This window comes from Lutra lutra, chromosome 5 (assembly GCF_902655055.1).
Source record: "Lutra lutra chromosome 5, mLutLut1.2, whole genome shotgun sequence".
NCBI lineage: Eukaryota > Metazoa > Chordata > Mammalia > Carnivora > Mustelidae > Lutra > Lutra lutra.
This window is the reverse complement of record NC_062282.1, coordinates 61,598,944-61,622,101: the sequence shown is the minus strand read 5'-3', so window position 1 is coordinate 61,622,101 and position 23,158 is coordinate 61,598,944. Positions and strand designations below refer to the sequence as shown.

The 23,158-nt window shown below is 40.9% G+C and overlaps 1 pseudogene; it reads right to left on the bottom strand.

The window, feature by feature from the left end:
• Nucleotides 1-3,611: 3,611 nt before the first annotated feature.
• LOC125101151 (ubiquitin-conjugating enzyme E2 variant 1-like) lies at nucleotides 3,612-4,098 on the bottom strand (annotated as a pseudogene).
• Between the last annotated feature and the right edge of the window lie 19,060 nt (nucleotides 4,099-23,158).

Sequence of the window (23,158 nt, the reverse complement as noted above, 5' to 3'; positions counted from 1 at the left end):
ACCCACTGAGCCCCCAGGCGCCCCTGATTTTTGCTTGATGTTGTCCATTCACCTTTATATGAATGTAAAATTTTGTATTCCCACCAGTCTGTTTCCTCACAGTGTCATCTCTAGAGTATGTTGTGGAACTTTGGGATTTTTGCCAATCTTACAGATATGTAATATGGTTGTAGACTTAATTTGCACTTGTCTTATACCCTATTTATTTACACACTTCTCCATTATTGGATATTTGGATTGTTTTTAGTTTTTCAATGTTGTAAACTATAAAATGATAAGTATGCTATTTTTTAAAGATTTATTTATTTATCTTAGAGAGCGTATGTATGTGAGCGGGGGTGGGGATTAGAGGGAGAGAGAGAATCTCAAGCAGACTCCCAGCTGAGTGTGTGCAGAGCCCAACATAGGGCTCTGTCCCATGAATCTGAGATCATGACCTGAGCTGAAATTAGAGTGGACGCTTAACCGATTAAGCCACCCAAGCGCCCCAAATGATAAACATCTTTAAACATACATGTATTCTTGAAAATTGAACCTCCAGGTCAATACCATCACTTTGTTTTATTGCTTTATTTTCTTAAGAGATGGTTGATATACAGTAAAATTCGCCTTTTCTAGGGTACGGTTCTACAAGTTTTTACAAATGCATGAGGTTGTACAACTACTACTCCAATCAATATAGAGAACATTTTCATCACCCCAAAATCCCCCCACCTTTTTTTTTTTAAGATTTTATTTATTTATTTGACAGAGATCACAAGTGGGCAGAGAGGCAGGCAGAGAGAGAGAGGAGGAAGCAGGCTCCCTGCCAAGCAGAGAGCCCGATGTGGGGCTTGATCCCAGGACCTTGAGATCATGACCCAAGCTGAAGGCAGAGGCTTTAACCCACTGAGCCACCCAGGCGCCCCTCCCCCAGTTTTTTGTAGTCAAATTCACCCCACCACCTCTAGCTCCTGGTGATCACTAATCTGTTTTCTCTCCCTATAGTTTTTGCCTTTTCTAAATTGTCACATAAATGAAATCATACAGTATATTGGTTTTTAAGTCTGGCTTCTTTCACTTAGCATAATGAATTTGGGGTTCATCCATGTATCAGGTGTTTATCTTACTGCTAAGCAATATTCTATACTACATATACTGCAGTCTATCTGTTTATCAGGTGAAGGATTATGAGTTGTTTCTAGTCTTTAGCATTTACAAATAAAGCCACTATACTGTGCACATTTTTAAAAAATATTTTATTATTTATTTATTTATTTATTTGAGAGAGAGAGAACAGGGTGGGGGGCGGGTACAGAGGGACAAGCAGACTCCCTGCTGAGGGCAGAGTCCAATGTGGGGCTCAATCCCCAAACCCTGAGATCATGACCTGAGCTGAAGTCAGATGCTTAACTGATTGAGCCACCCAGGTTCCCGGTTCTGATTTTTTGTTTGTTTGTTTGTTTAAGATTTTATCTATCTACTTGACAGAGAGAGAAATCATAAGTAGGCAGAGAGGCAGGCAGAGAAAGGGGAAAGCAGGGTCCCTGCCCAGCAGAGAGCCCCATGTGGGGCTTGATCCCAGGACCCTGAGATCATGACCTGAGCCCAAGGCAGAGGCCCAACCCACTGAGCCACCCAGGTACATTCTTATATTGATATGTGTGTCAATATAAATATTAATTAAAAATTGGGTAACTGGGGACACCCAGGTGGCTTCGTCGGCTAAGCATCTGCCTTCAGCTCAGGTCATGATCCCAGGGTCCTGGGATGGAGCCTGCATCAGGCTCCTTGCTCAGCTGGAAGCCTGCTTCTCCCTCTGCCTCCTGCTCTCCCTGCTTTTGTATGCTCATGCTCTCTTCCCACCCCCTCTCTCTGACAAATAAAAATTTTAAAAAAATATTGGGTAACTGTTCAGGAGTGGGATTGCTGAGTTATGTGATAATAATATGTTTGACTCTAAAAGAAAAGGCCAAACTGATTTTCTAAGGGGTTGTAGCAATTTACATTTCCACAATCAGTGTTTGAGTACCAGTGGTTCCTCTGGCACACCAGCAGCTGCTACTGTCCATTCTTTTTTCACTATAGCTTTATTGAGGTATTTTAATAAACTTACATGTTTCGAGAGTGTACAAACTAGATGGCATGCCTTAGAATTCAGAAACAGTTCATGTCCAACTCAGGGGAAGTAAGAAGTCCTTTCAAAGGAGGTGGCATTTGAACTGATTCCTGAAACATCAACGGAGGGAACCATGTTCTGGCAAGGAAAAGAAAATGAGCAAGTAAATGAAGGGAACACAGGGCTTGTAGGGGACCAGCAAGTCATTGTGCCTGAGGTTATAGTAAGCAAAAAAGATCCTTTCACTGGGTAGTGGTATTTAGAAATCAAGAGATAGGTGCTAGATGTGCTTATTGGTAGTAGGAAGTCATCTATAAGTGTGTGTCTGTATATATATGTTGCATGTATTTTATGTATATGTACACACACATACATATACACACTATTAGTTTATATCTTCAATTCCAAACCTACACCATAGGTTTCATTCAGCCTTTCCCTTTATTTTAACTGCTTTCTCTGATAGTGAGAAACCTGGCTCTCATTATCCACAATATATTTACTTATTAGCTTCAATATTTATAAAGTGGTTTCAGATACTAAACCATATCTGTGATAAAAACAAACTACTAAGTAAAGTATTTGTGCTCAATTTTTTCCCCTTGGTCTTTAGAACATATTAGTGTGTATGGAGTCAAAATATTCTTTCCCAAAGTTACATAGGTTGGTCCTTTTCTGCTGTCACCCCCAATATGGTTATGTTGTTTAATACAGTTAGGTTTTCATGTATATTCCATTTGGGGCTCTATCTCTTCTTCGTTGATTATATTTTGTTCATATTTTTAGTATGTGAAACAGTTGCACGGCTCTAAAAGTCAGAAATTTGTAAGAAGGATTGCTCAGAGAGCTGTCCTTATCCTTTCTATCCTATCCCGATCCTCTGCTTGTACCTAACCAATCTCATTAGTTTTTGGTTTATCCTTTTTGTGTTTCTTTTTGCACAGTTGAGATGCAGAGACCACATTAGGGTGAAGAACTCACCTTGGCACAGAATTAAGCGGAGAGGAATCTGTAGTCAAAATAAGTAAGATTTTAGGGGTGCCTGGGTGGCTCAGTCGGTTGAGCATCGACTCTTGGTTTCAGCTCAGGGCATGATCTCAAGGATTGTGGGATCAGGCTCCACACTGGGCTTTGCACTCAGTGCAGAGTCTGCTTGGGAATTCTCTCCCTCCCTCCCCCTCTGCCCATCCCCCACTCATGGGCATGCACTCTCTCTCTCAAAATAACACATAAATAAAATCTTTAAAAATAAATATATAATATTTTAAGGCAATATTTTTAAAAATAAAAGTTAATGCAAAAAAATCTGTGATGACAAGACATCAGAGTTTTGAATAAATATGACCTCAGAGCTGAGCCATATTGGAACCTGAGGCAAAAGGAAAAATATGTACCTCATGTACATGTTTTTAAGTAGTTTTTAATGACTGCTATTCCTCAAGAACATTAAGGCAGATGAAAAATATTGAAAAATTAAAAAGTAGGTAGAGTAATACATTATCTTATTTTATTTTTTATACCACAACATATATTTCGAATGGACAAAAAATTAGTATTATTTACAATATCTTAAGATAAATTGCCTTTGAATGGAGGCTTCCTTTCCAGTACTTTGAGGTCTACAAGATGTATCTAGAAAATGTACTACTGTGGAAAATGAAGATTGCTTAAATCAAATGGGGGAACTGTGTTTTCTCATTTCAATTAATTGCTGTGACACTGTCCTTCAGGCAGCTGAGGGAGTTTCATGTTTTCGTTAGACATCATCTTGCAACTTTGATGCTATCTATATGAATTCTACCATTTTGACAGCACTGGTATGGCTCTTGGGTCTACTACTCCATTGGAACTGTTAACTCCATTCATATTCATTTTTGTTACAAATATTACAAAGGAGGAGTTTGGGGGTATTTAAGGCATTTAAGGCTGTATGTTTGGTTTTCATAAATTGTCCCAGCCCATGGTGGCTGCCATCTTTCATCAGTGTTGCTCTTCACAACATTATTTTTAATTTACATATTTTATTTATACCAAAACAGACTTTATTCTAATTTTACTTCAGCTTAAGTTGATTAAAAATTATTTAAGATCACCACTTGTCCAAAAAAAATGATCAAGGAGCACCTGGGTGATTCAGTCTATATAAGGCATGCACCTCTTGATCTTGGGGTCGTGAATTGGAGCCTCACATTAGGTATTGAGCCTACTTTAAAATATAATAATAAAGGGCGCCTGGGTGGCTCAGTGGGTTAAGCCGCTGCCTTCGGCTCAGGTCATGATCTCAGGATCCTGGGATGGAGCCCCGCATCATTGGACTCTCTGCTCAGCAGGGAGCCTGCTTCTCCCTCTCTCCCTCTCTGCCTCCCTCTCTGCCTCCCTCTCTGCCTGTCGCTCTGCCTACTTGTGATCTCTCTGTCAAATAAATAAATAAAATCTTAAAAATAAATAAATAAAGTAATAAAATAAGTGATCGAACACAGTAGTTCTTTCAACTGAAAACAATATAAACAAAGAAGTAGATTTTGAGAATATTTATGAGTTTGCTTCCATTAGACCCAAAGGTGTATATATGTTCCTTTTGCCTAAGCTCTACATGGCTCATAGGGCATTGTTGAACAGATACATGCATAGTTTTGTATTTTTCCCTTCTTCACTACACAAAAGGTGGCATACTTTGGGCACTCTTTACACTTTGCTTTCTTTTGTCCTAGAAATTGCTTCATGTCAGTTCATAGAGAGATAAAGAGATGCTGAGGGGAGTGACCTCTGAAAGGTCAACCAGAGGGTACAATGCCCAGCCCAGCAAATGTGCCATATCAGGGGTTGTTTGTGAAGGAGAGATGAAAGCATCCCACAAGACCCAAGGCCGGCATTTGGGCATCTGCTATAGGAAGACAATGATGCTAGATTAAACCACCACCATCAAGTTAGACTCTGCTTTGCTTCCTCCCGTCCCTCCTTTCCATCCTGACTGGAGGAACCCAGAAGCATCAGGAAGCATACAGTAGGAGTGGAATATAGTGAAGAAATAGGAAAAACAAAACAAAACAAACAAATAAACAAACAAAAAACACCCTATTCCTTCACTCCCACAGGTTTTAAGCCTACATGGGCCTCAGAAGATTTCATCCACACCAGAAACTGAAGCTCTGACTTAAATCCACCCAGATTTTTGGCACCTGAAATGAGACTATTCTAGTACCTGAAAGTGACAGAAAATCTAAGTCCTCTGCTCAGTATACTGCACAGATGGAGAATAGAGAACGGACCAAGTAGGTTTAAAGAGTAAGTGATCAGAAAGAATAAAACTACTTCCTGCTTCTCTCCTACCAAGTCCTGTCCACTAAATATGCCACTTTCACAAGAGAACCCAACTCAAACTAGTCAGGGGAAAAAAGATACGAAGCAGCATTCAGGTAGGATTTGATGAACAGTGGTATAAGGTACCATCAAGGTCACTATAACTCGAATTCTCTCTGTTCCACCCTCATCAGCTCTGTTCATGGTTTGAGTTCCCTCATAAGAACAACACAGACAAACTTTCTGTTAATATCTGAGACTGGGGGTTGAGAGGGTAGAGACATCCTTCATCAAACTGTCAAAGAAAAGTCTAGGGAATTTCTCTAATTTAATTCTTGGGTCATAGGTTCCCCCTCTCCCCAATCCATGGCCTGAGAAACGCTGTGATGATTGGCTCAGGCCTAGGTTACCTGTTCATGTCATCCAGTCCCTGTGGGAATGGAAATGGAAGGAGAATTGTAGTGAAGGGTTTAAGTCACTCAAAACCCATTCTGAAATTGAAGAAGGGGTCAGTCCTACACAAGGCACCTGGCTAGAAAGTTCAGGATCCTCTAGGTCATTTAGAGAATACCGAAGAGGGAACTTCAGGATATGTTTTGTCCCAGTAGATGTGTTTGTTGTTGGTTGAGTCATTAATATACTCTAAATAGTAATAATAGCAACCAGTTTTTAAGTACTTTTTATGGGCCAATCACTGTATGAAATACTTCCCGTGCATCATCTCGTTTTATCCTCATTACAACTCTATGGGGCTGGAACTATTTTTTTTAAGATTTATTTTTTTTTAAGATTTTATTTATTTATTTGACAAAAGGACAGAGATCACAAGTATGCAGAGAGGCAGGTAGAGAGGGAGGGGGAAACAGGCTCCCCACTGAGCAGAGAGCCCGATGCGGGGCTCAATCCCAGGACCCTGGGACCATGACCTGAGCCAAAAGCAGAGGCTTTAACCCACTGAGCAGCCACCCAGGCGCCCCTTGGGCTGGAACTATTTTAATCTCTGGATTAGTTTGCAGGGGTTGCTGTAACGAAGTGCCATAGATCACGTGGCTTAAGAATAGAAATGTATTGTCTCATGGTTCTGGAGGCAGGAAGTCTGAGATTGAGGTGTTGACAAGGATGGTACCTTGGCTTTTAGAAACATCATCTTCATCTCTGCCTCCATCTTCATGTGTCATTCTCCCTGTATACATGTATGTGTCCTAATACCCCCTTTTTTCAAGATTTATGTATTTATTTTAAAGAGAGAGAATGAACAAGGGGAGGGGCAGAGGGAAAGAATCTTTGAGTAGACTCCCTGCCGAGTGTGGAGCCTGATGCAGGGCTCGATCCCATGACCCATGAGATCATGACCTGAGCTAAAACCAAGAAGCAGATGATTAATTGACTGAGCCACCCAGGCATCCCCAAATATCCCTTTTTAAAGGACTTCAGTTGTGTTGAATTAGGGACCCACCTTTCTCCAGTATGACCTCATTTTAACTAAACTAATTTTACCTGTAACAACCCTATTCCCAAATAAGTTCACATTGTGAAGTATTTGGGGCTAAGACTCTGACATATGAATTTTGGAAGAACACAATTCAACCCAGAACAATCCCCATTTTGCAGGTATGAAATGGGATTAAACAAGTTAAGTAATTTACCCAGAACCATAGCTAGTGAAAGGGAGAGACAGACCTTTGCTTGCCTCCTAAGCCTCTGCTATTGGGTTGCCATGAGATCATTAGCCAACAGACTATGCTTTCTACAAAGGGAGTAGGACCATTTAGGTCAGCACTTCTCTCCTGTATTAACCTATTAGAAATCAAGAAAAATGATTTTATATAAATGCATAAGATGGGATAAAGATAATCAATCTATCAGAACTTACTGCTTCTTCACCTACCATCTTCCCGTATTTTCAGTCCACCTGCCCACAGAAGATTTTGAAAAACTTTTCTTTGAATTAAGAAATATACTTCTGGGATGCCTGGGTGGCTCAGTGGGTTGAAGCCTCTGCTTTCGGCTCAGGTCATAATCCCAGGGTCCTGGGATCGAGCCATGGACCTAAACTGCCATCTCCCCTCACTCTTCTATTATCACATTTCTTTTTTTTTTACTTTTTTTGAATTTTAAATAAGGCTCTGTGCCCAGCATGGGGCTTGAACTCACAGCCCTGAGATCAAGAGTCACATGCTCTGCTGACTGAGCTGGCCAGGTGTCCCTATTATCACATATTTTAAATCTATTTTCTCATCATGCCCTTGCTTGAGACTTCCAGCTGTAGAGAAGAGAGAACAGAGTTCAGTGAGAGCAAATGTAAGAACCACCATAGGTGGGGATGACAATCAAGTGGCCAAGATGTACTATATATGGGTTGCAGGATGTCCCCAAACAGCTTCCTTCAGGATGGAGAAATTTTGCTGCAGTGAGGTTTAACCTAGTTAGAAGAAAGGACTTCATCCATTGACCTCCATTGGGTTTGGAGTTTCTCAAGGGTAGTAACTAATGCTACTTTTGCATGCTCCCCTAATGCACAGACTGGAAGGAAGAAAAGGAAGGGAGGGAGGAAATATAATGCCTTTACATTAGGATGTACTAGAGCCAGCTCATGCCATTTGAATTCTTTATCTGTTTTCTAGGTCTGATAATTTTTTCCTATTTTTTTTTCCTGGCCTACCATATGACAATAATTAGAAGAAGCAATGATACCTTCCACAAGTTAACCCTTCTTTAAGAATATTGCCTCTTTAAAAATTATTATTTTCAGGGTGCCTGGGTGTCTCAGTCATTAAGCATCAGCCTTCGGCTCAGGTCATGATCCCAGGGTTCTAGGACCAAGCCCTGCATCAGGCTCCTTGCTCAGTGGGGACCCTGCTTCTCCCTCTCCCACTCCCCCTGCTTGTATTCCTTCTCTTGCTGTCTCTCTCTCTCTCTCTCTCTCTCTCTCTCATCCTGTCAAATAAATAAAATCTTTAAAAAAATAAAAAATTGTTTTTTCTTTTGGAGAGGATGGTATAAGTAGAATTAGTGAGCAGAAAGAATAATAGTATACTTAGAAACTATTTATCCTGATTTTTATATTCATTTTTTATTAGAAATTATTCAAATAGGTAATAAGGATTAGGTCACCAAAGTTCAGTATCCACAAGAAATCAATACTATAATGATGGTAGAAGATATTGCAAATCAGCTTTTATAACCCTACTCCAACCTCCTAATAATATAGTATGATCTTGGGAACAGGCCTTAAGATAAGGATTCAAGCAAAGGTGATTGATTAGGAAGTATTCCCAGGAAAAGCTGGCAGGAGAATGGGGAAGTAAGTTGGGAAGGGAATGAAGCCAAGCCAGGTTGTGATGTCTAGTGTGGTGCTATGGAGGGTAACTTTGGCTCAGTTCCACAGGAGAGCTCTGGACGGTATAGACAAGACACTGTCCTATGGGGAACAAAGGAGCTAGAGTATGTATACCTCTGTGCCCTTCAGTGATTGGTTAACGGCTGGTATATGTGTGTGTGTGTGTGTGTGTGTGTGTATTGAGGGTGGGGGGTGGAGTGGGAATTGTAAATTCCCAAACACTTTTGGCCCTCTATGCCCAAAGGCACCATGGTGCTAGGAATCTGGGGGCACCCCTTGGACAAAAAGATGCAGGTATTGGCTGTTGGAAGAAAAGGCATATGGGAGCTGGTACCCCAAAATTATAAAGGAAACTGAGAATATGGGGAGAATATAGATAACTTGCACTATTCTTGTGTGCTTCAAGTTAGATCTAAACCAGTGTTTCTTCAGGAGGGTGGATTATCACAATTTCCAGCCGAAGAGATGTATAAGAGGAGAGATAGTGGAATGAGTTACAGCTCCTGCTTCTGTAGTTGGTCCTGAGCCTATAATTGATAGTTATCATCTCCTTCTACTGCCCACCTGTTCTAGATTCCCTCTCACCTCAGCTAGCACTTTCATTAGTCTGAATTGCTTGCCTGTTAGGACATTCTAGACCTTCACCCCAAGTGGCTCGAGCCTTTGCTTGCTGTGTGCTTGTCAGGCAGGCACACAGAACAATTCAGTTCCTGAATTGTTCATTCACAGTTAAAACCAGGCATAGCAGCCTCAAGAGATGGATTCCCTGAGTTATAGACATGTCTCTCCTTTTTCCTATTATGTCAAAGCAACTCTGTATCCCTTAGAAGGAAAAAGGTCAGTTACTCCTGACAATATAACTTTTTTCTTTGTCTGCTGATCTTCTGTCATGAGAAAATCAAAGTGACCAAGTAGCAGCCAGCACTTTAAGTTCAGTAGAACAATTATTGTTCCCTGACAGACAATAAATAAAAGTTCTCTCCACCTACCCTATCCTCTCATTGTAGGCCAGGACCTCTAGATGCACCTAACCTAAAGTTGCAGAGATGAAAAGTACATAGTCCCTAAGAAGGCCACTGAAAGTGGTGGACAGAGGGTCACTCTTAGCCTCCATTCCTTGGCTCATGGACCTATGTATTCTATCTAACAGGAAAACAGCTCCACATAATAGCAATTGATATTTATATATATCACATCTGAGGGTTAGTACCCCAGCCCTACAGAATTATCTTCAGACCTAGCTGCATCTTGTAGAGGCCATTCCAAAGTTCTGTTACTCTAGAATGTGGGGTGATGTGATATATGCTAAGACCAATGATCCTATAGTTACATGTCCATCAATAACCCTCTAGTACCCTAAAGTGGGCCTCTTGGTCCAAGGTGATATTATATAGGATCTTGTGTCAGCAAGTCAAAGACTCAGGAGTTTTGGCAGGATGAAATAAAGTGGAAGGGGTCTAATATTACCAAATCACCACCAGGTACCTGGTTGGATGGATCTTGGAGAATGACAGTATGTTATAAGTATAACCAGTGGTTACTTCTGTTGCGTTGCTCTTCCAGATACAGTTTCATTTCTGGAGTGAATGAACATCTCCAGGACCTGCAATTAAGCTATTGGTGTGGAGAATGTGTTTCCCCCCTATACCTGTTAATTAAGACCGTGAGATATAGTTGACTTTCAGCAGGCAGGGCTAGCAATATACTTCAGTAATGTACCTTAGGGCTATATCAACTCTCAGGCTCTCTGTCATGATCTAGTCTGAAAGCACCTTGGTTGCCTTTCTCTAGGACATTAAGCTGATTCATACATTGATGATATCATGGTGCCCAGAGCTGGTGAACAGGGAGTAGCAACTACTCTAGGTATCTTGGTAAGACACTTGCATACCAGAGCATAGGAAACAAATCCCACAAAATTTCAGGGGCTGCCACCTTGGTGAAATTCTAGGGGTCCAATGGTCTGGGACATCTCAAAATATCCCTTCCAACATGAAAGACAAACTTCTGTATCTGTCCCCTTCTACCACCAAGAAAGAAACACAATGCTGGGTGAACCTCTTTGGTTTTGGCAGGCAACACATATCTCATTTGGCCATGCTGTTTTAACATATTTAATGAGTGACCCAAAAGGCTCCCAGGTTTCAGTAGGGCTCAGAACAAATGAAAGCTCTACAGTAAGTCCAGGCTGTGATGCCCCTCCACCCTTTGGGCAACATGACCCAGAAGATCCAATGGTGCTTAAAGTATCTGTGGAACATAAGGAGGCTATGTGGAGACTTTGGCAAGACCCCATAGATGACTTATGGCCCAGACACTTAGGATTTGGGGACAAAGTTATGTCATCCCCTACAGATAACTATTCTTTTGAGAATGGCTCGCTCTGGGCACTAGTAGCAACTAAACATTTGACTGTGGGCCACCAAGTCACCAAGTGTTGTCTCACTCATCCAATCATAAAGTTAGACATGCACAGCAGCACTTCATTTTCAGAAGAGATCAGGCTCAGGTAAATTCAGAAGACAGATGAGCAAGGGACCTAGGTACCCATGGTCCTCTCTTCACTTTGCTGCTCCTTTCTTTCAATCTGCATTATGGCAGATTGTATTTCCAAAGAAGGCCACAATAATGTCTTATTACATGTAATTTTCTAGAACTTTGACACCCTCCCCCATTTAAGAAGTGGAGTCTATGTACCCTCCCCTTGAACCTATGCCTTGGCCAATAAAATTAAGGCAGAAGTGTTGTTATGTGACTCCCAAGGCTCTTGTAACACTCACTCTTGGAGCCTACCCATCATGAGCAAGCCCAGGCAACCTGTGGAGGTGCCTACTTGGAGAGGATCAGAGGCCTAGCCTACAGTTTTGGCTATACCTCAGCCAATAACCAGCAACAACTGGCCAGCTATGTGATTGAGCCAAAGTGAAAGTCCTTCTTCCAGACTAACCCAGTTCAGTTTCAAAAAACCGACTATTCAAACATGGAATACAGATGGGCCAGCTATGCTGAAAGCCCAAATAACATATTCACAAGCAAAATAAATTATTGTTGTCACTTTAAGCCACTAAGTTTTGGAGTGGTTAATTATATCACAATAGATAACTGATATACTCATGTGTGGCCCTGAAGGACCATGAAGAAGAGACATTCTCTTAGTAGGCAGAACTCTAATCAGTGCACCTGGTCATTTGTTCTGCCTAGAAAAAGAGATGGCCAGGGGGATAGATCTACCATGATTCATGGATATTTGTCTGGGTAATTGTTTGGCTGGATAGTCAGGAACTTAAAAGGAGCATGATTAGAAAATCAGTGCCAAGGAGGTCTGGGAATAGGTATATGGGCAGAGCTTTCCAAATGGGCACAGGATATGAAGATATTCGTATTTTATGTGAATGCTTACCAAAAAACAACCTCAACAGAGAAGAATCTCATTTATCATACAGGCAAGATGACCTGTTCTGCCAACATTAGTCACCCTCTTTCTTCCACAACCCCTGTCCCTACTCAAAAAGCTTATGGGGAAAAAAATGGGCAAAGTCAGTAATGGAAGTTATGCATGGTCATGGAAACATGGACTGTTACAGCCTCCCCCTGCCAATGGCAAATATAAACAATGAGCTTCCGGTGTGGCTCTATTTCCCCAAGGGATCAGCCAGTCATAAGATGTTGGATTGTTTTCATTGGATCAGTTCCATATTGGAAGGGATAGCATGTTGTTCTCAATGGAGTACACACCTAACTTTGTATATAGACTTGCCTGTCCTGTTTACAATGCTTCTGCCAAAACCAACATCCACAGACTTAACAGACGTTTTCTGTCAGAGTGTCCCATAATGCATTCTTCTGACAAAGGAACTTCCTAGCAAATGAAGTGATGCAACGGACTGATGCCTATGGAACCCTGGTTGCATGTTTGTCGTCATCTGGCCTCACTGAATAGCGGTATGGCCTATGAAGACTGTTGCATTCTCAGCTAAATGGTAACATCTTGTTGGGCTGGAATAATGTTCTCCATTGTGCAGTATATGCACCAAATCAATGACTAATATAAAGTCTGGAATTGTGGAAATCAAGGAGTAAAAACAAGAATGGTTAATGGAAGAAGAGCCCCTTCCGTTTCCACCCTTAGTGAGCCCTAACAAATGTTTTGCTTCCCACTCCCTTAACATTGCTGGTCTACAGGTATTAGTTCCCAAGGAAAGAAGGCTTCCACCAGAGGTTCTAACAATGATTTCATTAAAAAGGAAATTAAAACTGCTGCCTGACCATCATGGACTCCTCAGGCAAAACAGGAGTTTTTGTACTGACTAGGGTGAGTGATCTTGACTATCAAAGGGGAATGGGATCACTACTACACAGTGTGAGTAAGGACTATGTGTGGAATGCAGTCATTTTCCTGGGATGCATCTTAGCTCTGTGTCCTATTGATAAAACTAAATGAAGGGGCGCCTGGGTGGCTCAGTGGGTTAAGAATCTGCCTTCAACTCAGGTCATGATCCCAGGGTCCTGGGATCGAGCCCCACATTGGGCTCTCTGCTTAGCGGGAGCCTGCTTCCCCCCGCTTCTCTCTGCCTGCTTCTCTGCCTACTTGTGATCTCTGTCTGTCAAATAAATAAATAAATAATCTTAAAAAAACACAAAAAAACAAAACTAAATCAAAAACTACCACAACTCAATAACTCAGTCTTCAAATTATAGGGCATCAAAGGTAGAATGTGACTCAGCTAGAGGAAGTAATCCTTTGCAAAAAAGATGGGCCTTCATATCCTGTTTTTGAGAGAAGGTTAGTACACTCTTTATTGTATGAGAGATACTTGCAGCATGTTAGTCAGAAGCATGATTTTGCTTTTGTCTTTATCCAGAAGATAAATAGAGTTGATAGAGGTAAAGTGAACTATGGTGATTTTGTAGGGAGCCAACCTGGCTAAACTGGAATTATATTATCTGGAATTCCCTTCCCTTAACTCATAGTTTAAAGTTGGTCACAAGAAAAGTATGCCTGAGATTTGGAAGATGAGAGCAAACTAGCAGGCATCAGGGCCTGAAGATCCGTATGGGGGAGCTCTAGGTGTTGCTGCAATGCGCTTACCTTGTCCCTCAACTGCTGGCTCCTCCTGTGCATTTTTCTCCTTCAGTTCCTCTGCGCCAGGTGCATGGCAAAGGGCACCAGCTTCTTCTACAGGTCATCCATGGCATCGAGGTTGGAGACTCTGAAAAACAGATGTGGGTGCCAGTATGTCTTCCTGGGTTTCAGCATGTCCCCATTCTCACCTGCTTCGAATTCAGTTATTTCCCACTGCTAGCCCTGCTGACGTACATCAACGTTAGCGCAACACCAGACACAAAGATTTCCATAGCCTTTTTCATTGGCTGCTTTTGTGGTCCCTGGCGAATGATTTCTCTCTGTTCCTCTAACTGTCCTCTTCCAGACTTTTACTAACCCTAACCTGACCCTGAGCCTGACCCTGCAAATTTCTGTTAAAAACAAGACAACAGTTGCAAAATAGAGTCACTTATGTTAAGCCCCTCATCACCAAACCAAGATTTAATTTAATTAGTTTCAACTGTCCCAGAAATGGAATCTTTATAAACCAGTCAGTTAGGAATCTCCTGATCAGTGCTAGTTAGGTAATTTGCCTGAAAGATCCCTGCCATCCCCTAAAGGAAAGTAACCTTACAACGACCAACCCACTTGTTTTCCTAATATAACTTCCTTGCTCCTGCTCCCTTCTGCCTATAAAAGTCTTTCATTTTGTACAGCTCGTTGGAGCTCCTTTCTATCTGCTAGATTGGATGCTACCCAATATTAATAGATTTTTGCTCAAATAAAGTCTTAAAATTTTTTTCATATGCCTCCATTTATTTTTTTAATATTTTATTTATTTTTTAAGTAACTCTGTGCCCAATGTGGGGTTGAAACTTATGACCCCAAGATCATGAGTTCCATAGTCTATCAACTGAGCCAGCCAGGTGCCCCTATTTTTTAATATTTAAACACACTTAAATTTAGGGTACCTGGATGGCTCAGTAAATTAAGCTCCTGCCTTTGGCTCGGGTAACTATCACAGGGTCCTAGGATCAAGCCCCACATGGGGCTCTCAGCTCCGCGGGGAGCCTGCCTCTGTCTCTCCCTCTGTGATATCTCTCACTCTTGCTCTCTCTCAAAAAAAATAAATAAATAAATAAAATCTTAAAAAAATAAACACACATAATTTTTTAAAAAATGTTTCTGAAATTCAAATTTAACTGGATGTCCTATATTTTTATTTGCTAAATCTGGTAGTCTTAATTGCGGAATAACAGACAGTGATGTCTGCTGTTATATACAGGATTTTATATACATACTTGGTCTTTCATTCTGCCTTAAAAAAAGAAATGGCCAAGGGTATAGATCTGCAGTGAGTCACGAGTTTGGTAGAATTAGACAAATCATCAATTTTGATCCTTAACGAAATAATAGGTCCAGTTCATGATCTCAAGGAACATTCGTATAATTAGGAGAAATGTTTAGAATCTTTACAGTGGAGGGACCAGGGCCACACCACCCGAACCCAGTGATCAATCTTAGATCCTCTGAAAGAAGGATACCAGACAATGTGATGCAATAGAAAGACCCCAAGTGTGCTCATGAGCTCCTCCTGTCAACAAACAAAATTCAGTCTAATCAGGTCTTTAGAATAGCTATCAGCTTTCAGGAAATACAGGGTAAAGTAGAATAAGTTTGATGATATCAAGATAAAACAATCAACCAAATACATAATGTGAAACATCCCACACTTAAAAAAATAACCTGGTTTCACCAACAAATCAAAGCACAAAAATGATAAAAGAAATTGAATAAAAGAATAAATTGAATAAAAGAAACTCATGAGACCACACAGCCATATTTGGATTCAGAATCAAATAAACCAGTTTTAAAACGTCTTTGAATATTGTCTGGTATTGGTATCTCATGACTAGTTGAAGAAATGAGATCCATGATCACAAATTTTATACATAATACTATTTCGCTCCCCCCTTCACTTACTACATGACATAGAGCAAGTTCAAATATTTAATACAGAGTTTATCATTTAGCACTTAGATTACAGGGTATCAATATGTGGGCATACCAGAAGAGGAATGAACATCACTTAGAAATGGAGAGCATGTAGAGTGACTTTTGGGTTTCTTTTTGGGGATAAGCTTCTTTTTGTTTGTATAAGGTATGAGTCCATTAGGAAAGTATGTTGGTTCTGGCTATTATTTTTGGTTTTTGTTTTTTAAGGTTTTATTTATTTATTTGACACACAGAGATAGAAATCACAAGTAGGCAGAGAGGCAGGCGGGGGGGGGGGGGGGGATGTGGGCTCTCCGCTGAGCAGAGAGCCCGATGTGGGACTTGATCCCGGGGACCCTGAGATCATGACCCGAGCTGAAAGCAGAGGCTCAACCCACTGAGCCACCCAGGCACCTAGTGGCTATTATTTTTGTTTAGAAGATTTTTAAAAAAGATTTTATTTATTTATTTGTTTATTTATTTATTTGAGAGAGAAAGCAAGAGAGCAACAGAGGGAGAGGGAGAAGCAGGCTTCCTTCTGAGCAGGGAGCCCAATTTGGGGCTTAACCCCAGGACCCCGGGATCATGACCTAAACTGAAGGCAGACACTTAACTGACTGAGCCACCCAGATGCTCCTAGAAGATTTTTTTTTAAGATTTATTTATTTATTTGAGAGAGACAGAGAGAGAGAGAGCGCGCGCATGAGGGGGGAGGGGCAGAGGGAAAGGGAGAGAGACTTAAGCAAACTCCATGCTGAGAGTAGAGCCCCGCATGGGGCTCAATCTCATGACACTGAGATCATGACCTGAGCCGAAACCAGGAGTCAGACTCTTAACCTACTGCACTACCCAGGCGCCCCTTTGTTTGGAAGATTTATTGACAGAGACTATATACAGATGCTGTGTTGCCAAATGGATGGACTGTAGCAGATATTACTGACTGGCTCATTCAGCTCCATTCAGCCACTTTGTGTCACGGCTTGCTGCCTGCTAAAAACTGGAAAGCAAAAGTACTGCATTTCCCAGACTCGCTAATAGCTTGAATTTTTCAGAGGACCTACCTTCAATCTAGCAGTGTGCTTCAATCTAGGAAACGTGGACAATAAGAACCAGTATACTAAGACATAAACCATAATTCTTGTGCTTCTGCTAGCAAGTAAGATCATAGAGGCATTTGGACTTCCATGGCATTTGTAGTAGAAGGCCTAGGGTCCAATTCCATTTTTGTTGGGGGGCTGGAGAGATTAGAATGGCATCCATTCTAATCGTGTAAATCATGAGAAAGGCACTAGGAACCTAGAGCTTGCAACTATGATGACAACTTTTTTACTCCCAGCTTCCCAATGATGGCAGAGGTAGCTGTCTTGGTGAGCCAACTCCACACTGTGATTCTAGAGTTCGTTCCTGGGAGATCAATCAACTCCTCCTAATCTTCTAATGATTTTATAATAACTAGTAATAAATCTTGGCTTCCAGCTAGAGTAGATTCTGTTATCTGCAATGGCACCTTGACCCATACAATCGGTAATAACTCAAGGGTTAAGGAAACAGGCCCTTTCACACCCCACTGATTGGAATGTAAGTTGATACAACCAAGTTTTTCTGCCTTTAAAACTCTTATCCTTTGGTCCTATTATTTACTTACAGAGATATATCCCAAGGAAATAATCAGAGATGCACTCAAAGCTTTGTGGCACATACAATGACAATATTTGGCAGTTGTTAAAAATAATGTTTTAAACCATAGTGAATGAGATGGAAAAATATTCGTGATGTCATGTAAAATGAAAAAGGCAGTTTATGTATGTATATATTTCAGCATTATGGGTGAAATGGCACAATTCTTTGGATTTGTGTCAAGATATTTCAGGAAAAAAGAAAAGCAAGCCAGTAGAGGGAGAGAGATGAAATACAATTAACAAAATGTTGGTAATTATTGAAGCCAGGTACTGGGCAGATGGAGTTTCATTATGGTTTTCTCTCTGATTTTTGTGTATGCTTAAGAATTTCCATCATGGGGGCGCCTGGGTGGCTCAGTGGGTTAAGCCACTGCCTTTGGCTCAGGTCGTGGTCTCAGGGTCCTGGGATTGAGCCCCGCATCGGGCTCTCTGCTCAGCAGGGAGCCTGCTTCCTCCTCTCTCTCTGCCTGCCTCTCTGACTGCTTGTGATCTCTCTCTGTCAAATAAATAAATAAATAAATAATCTTTAAAAAAAAAAGAATTTCCATCATGTGCAGCTTTAAAAATTTAAAAGGAAAGTAAAACAGAAAATAAAGTGCATGCATAGTACGTGCTCACTTTTGTAGTGATATTAATATGCACACATATACTTAGAGAAGAGACTAAAATGTACGTGAAGATGAAAAGATCAGTGGTTGCTAGAGATTAGGAAGGAAAGAGAGATGAATATGAGGAACACGGAGGATTTTCAGGGATATTTTTATATATAAATCTATTCTGTATGATACTCTCATGGTAGATAGATGACCTTACGCTTTTGTCAAACCCACAGACTAGTACAGCACCAAGAGTAAACCTTAATGTAAACTATGAACTGTGGTTGACAGTGATGTCTCATGTAGGTTCACTGGTTGTAAGAAATGCCCCACTCTGGTGGGGGATATTGATAATGGGGGGTGGGGCTGGATATGGAGGGGGAGGGGAGTTTATGGGGAATCTCTATATCTTCCACTTCCTTTTGCTCTGGACCTAAAACTGTTCTAAAAAATTAACTCTATTTAAAAAAAAAAAAACACATCCAAGTGTTAATAGAAGTTATCCCTGGGTGCTAGGATTAACCTGATGTTTACTTTTTGAACTCTCTACGTGTTATCAAAATGTGTATTATGAGTTTATATATTAATGGGTTCTGGTTAAATCTAACTAGTCAAGATAATTTAGAAGGTACCTTGATGGGCAAGTATGTCAAATTTTTTTTTTTTTAGAGGCAGACAGGGAGAGAGGGGAAAGCAGGATCCCTGCTGAGCAGAGAGCCTAATGTGGGGCTCGGATCCCAGGACCCTGGGATCATGATCTGAGCCCAAGGCAGAGGCCCTAACCCACTGAGCCATCCAGGTGCCCCCAAGTACGTCAAATTTTGATTGGCAAGTTTCACTGGTAAACACTCATGGTCAAAGGCACCACACGGATCTCTCAGAACAGGGGAAAAAATACCCTCACAAGGGACAGCAGAAAGATCCCACACATGAGGGCACATATGAGCTACAAGAAGATGTGAGATACATCATGAGGTGGGCTGGGCAGACTGGTGGGCTTGGCAGCAGGCCAGTTCCACTCCAAGAAACTATAACCAAGATACAGTTTCAGAGAACAAGGAAGGAACGTGTTAATCCCTTAGAAACCTAAAGCCAGATCCCTTACTTATTCCCCACTGGCCTGATGGAGGCTGTGGGAATCTAAAGGGATCCTATCATACCTAGATAAGAGATGGACAGGAAAATGTAAATTGGCGTTGCCCTCTCTCCGTGTAGGTCTACCTACCTGCAAATAACACGGTGACGTTACTCCTGCTTTCATAGATGCTTTTCTGTTTTCCGTGGTGGGCTAACACCCTGAAATTCTGCATTCTCTGTCTGCTTCCTCATTCATTCCACAGGTAATTTCTGAAGGACCTGCCAGGAGCCAGGTGAGGGAAAGAGAGAAATCACAGACAACTCCTAGGCTTTGGGGCTGAAAGAAAGGTGACCCATGAACAGAGGTGAGAAGACCTGAGGTAAAGGATGTTTGGGCTGGGAGTGGTGAAAAGCCAGGTCTGCCTTCTTGGAAATGCAAAATGTGAAATGCCCTTCAGCTGTGGAGGCAGCTGGATGCAGGGGCCCCTGTAGCCCTCCCTCTTGGGGGAGACGATGGAGATTGAAAGAGAATTCCTGGGAGTTCCGTCAAGCACACTAGTTTCCTAAGCCTGCTGGGATCTGGGTTTGCAGTCAGTATTCAAGTTCGAACCCTGATGGCTGAGGACCCCACCCACACCTGCCCTGACTGTTGGGTTGTCTTCTGGGCGGGTTTCAGCTCTTTGCCGGAGTTGGAAGAGTGCTAAACTCACAGAGTACAGCAGAGGGCGCTGTGAAACTAAACTGCTCCTAAGGCCCAGGAAGGTTTATGATGCACCCAGTCAATTTTAGCTTTTAGCATAGTAAAATAATTAAGAAAGGGTCTGTACCATATCTTGGCTTGTAACATAGAACAAATCAGGCTCTGTAATATTTTGCCTTGAATTAGCACTAAATTTGTCCTGAAATACAAATAATGCAATTAACAAATATTAACAAATGGATGATTTAAGTGATACAGTTTATGGTTTATTTATAAGTTTATAAGTTTCCTTCAAATTCACAATACCAGCAAAGAGCTGGTATTTCAGGAAGGATATATTTATACCTAATTACATGCAAAATAAAATTCTGATTAAGTATTCTCTGAGCAAGAGTAAAGAATAGATAAAACGGACACTACTTACAGTAAATGTGTTCATTGACAAGTGATATTAGCAACTTCTCCATCCGCCCCCAGCCAGATGTGAAGTAGTTCTGATGATACGTATTATTTGTGGGCTTAAGTGACATTAAATCAAAGGAAAACAAAGGGGAAAAGTAGTAACGTGTGCAATTCAAAATTTAAAAATAAATATTTTTTCGTTCACTTTGCAGCTTTCTGTAGGATTAAATGAGATAGTCTGCTGGTCTTTGTAGAACACTGAGCACAGAGCCTGGCACAAAGCAGGCAGTCAATAAACGCTAGTTCCTTTCTTCCTTTGTTCCCTTTATTGAATTCTCTTCTCAATTTACTTTGTGTAAAAATATTGTGTTTCCCACATAGATTAGTAACATTAAATATCATTCTCTGTTATTGATTTGGGATGTTAGAAATGCAAAAGATGAAACGCAGGGCTCCTGGCAGATGGAAAGTAAACTTAGGACTGAGAAATCACTCTGCGGGTTTGTTGTTGTTGCTGTTTGCTTTTGATAATGTGCAATTATAGAAATTTACAAAGATCCTTTTAAGTGGACAATGTCCTGCCTTCAGAGCCAGTTTGCTCAGGCATAAATCAACTCAGAGACTGACTGTCGCCTTGCTATTGAATTAGAGCTGTACTTTTGACAAGTGTGGCAGCCACACCATCACTTTAATCACCCAATAATCCACTGCGTCTCTTTATGCTAATAAATAAAACATCCTTCGTTAAATATTTCCTAGTGAGCACGAGCCGACCTGTAATCTCCACCCCTATACGTTACAAAGTAAAATGATATAACAGTAATAAAATCAAATCAAATCATGTCTAGGAGTTTTATAGACAACTAATAGCTGCGATTGCAAAGTGCACATCAGACACCAATTGAAGGGTACTTTTCTCTTTAATATAATGTACTATGCATATTTCACTAACTGTCTCGTGATATCAAATGAATTTAACAAGATGATTATGTAGGTCAAATTACTTAGTAAGTTCTTTCAAGAATGGCTTTTAGACCTATTATGACTTTTAATGGTGCAATTTGTTAAATGATTGGAATTTCTAGAATCCTGCCTGCAAGTGCCTGTCGGAGACACTTGGCTCTGCCCTGGTGATCTATTTTTAAAACCTACTTCTCGCTTGTGGCGATTGAAACAAAAACGACCACCGAAGAGCGACTTCTCAAAGCTCATTCCTCATTTTCAATTATTTAAACTACTTCTTTATCGCCAAATTGTAATTTGAATATGCTCCGTTCAAATAGCCTTCTGACCAAATTTCTTTCAACTGGATATGAAGCTGTCCCAAGTGTTCTTCGCGCCACCCCCCCAAATTAAATGTGGCCCTGCTTAAGTTATCTTAGGAATGATATACAAAATAGATACCACCAAAGTTTAAACTTTAAAAAAAATGGTGGATAATTCTATAATTGTACCTCTGTGATGGTAAATTTAAGGGAAAAACTAATGAAATATGATTGAAATATTCAGTCTTATTCACATGTGGAGTTCTTTGTCTGTGTGGTCTTTCAAAATTCTGTAGGTATTTCAACTCAGTTTAAGAAAGCCCACTAATGGGGCTCCTGGGTGGCTCAGTGTGTTAAAGCCTCCGCCTTTGGCTCAGGTCATGATCCCAGGGTCCTGGGATCAAACCCTGCATCGGGCTCTCTGCTCAGCAGGGAGCCTGCTTCCCTTCCTGCCTCTCTGCCTACTTGTGATCTCTCTCTGTCAAATAAATAAATAAAATCTTTAGAAAGAAAGAAAGAAAGAAAGAAAGAAAGAAAGAAAGAAAGCCAGCCCACTATTCTGGGCGCCTAGGTGGCTCAGTTGGTTAAGCATCCAGCTCTTGATTTCAGCTCGGGTCATGATCTCAGGTCATAGGATTGAGCCCCGCATCAGGCTCCCTGCTCAGTGGGGAGTCTGCTTGAGATTCTCTCCTTCTGCCCTTCCTCCCCACTCTTTCCCTCTCCCTCTGCTCCTCCCCCAACTTGTGCACATGGTCTCTCTCTCTCTAAAATAAACAAATAAATATTCAAGCTAAGTTTTAAAAAAAATCACCCATTGAAAATCACATATATCTCATATGTCTAAAATGATTTTATAATGTATTTGAAAATATCTTAATGTAATAATTAGTCTCGGAAGTCAACATCCTTTAAAAACGAATCTTTTGTCTTTGGTTTCTACATACTTTACATTGAAATTCCTCTAAGACTCCAAATAGCTTTAAAATCTTGGGGCTTCCTGGTAATTCTAATTAATTACAGAAGGTTCCACATCCCAAAGTTTGACATTCTTCTTACCGTAGAGCAGAGAGCATTCTGGAGCAGAAGTTCCAGATACAACTGACCGATAGTGGTTCTGTTCTGTCTCCAGCCCTGTCTCACAGGATGACCCTGGATGAGAATCCCTTGTCCCCCATGGAACCCATGGTCACAGCTTGGAAATGAGGCTAACAACTCTTGATTCCTACTCCTTGGGGGTAGTTATAAGGTTTAATGAGCTCATTGTGCACACTTTCATTTTCTCTTTCATGCCTTCAGTGAGTCCTAGGTAGGGGGCCGAGTAAAAGCGAAATATGGAGGTCTGCTTGGATGTCTGGGTGAAAGTCACTGTAGAACAGTGTTATTTAATTTTTCTACTTCTTTCAGTTCAATGGATGCCACTTTCACAATCCTCTCTCAGCCCATCAACCACAAAAACTTAATTAGATATTATATCTCCTTGGTTTAAAATAGTATTTAATTTTACATAATGTGTTCAGCCAAAATATTAGGATTCCCTAAACAGAAATGTTCCCTCTATTTTTTCCCCTTGGGCTTTTATTTCAATTTTTTGTAGCTTTTAAAAAAATTATTCTCCTTAAAGTATGATTTCGGCAGTTTCCCTCTGTGAAACATCACTGACTC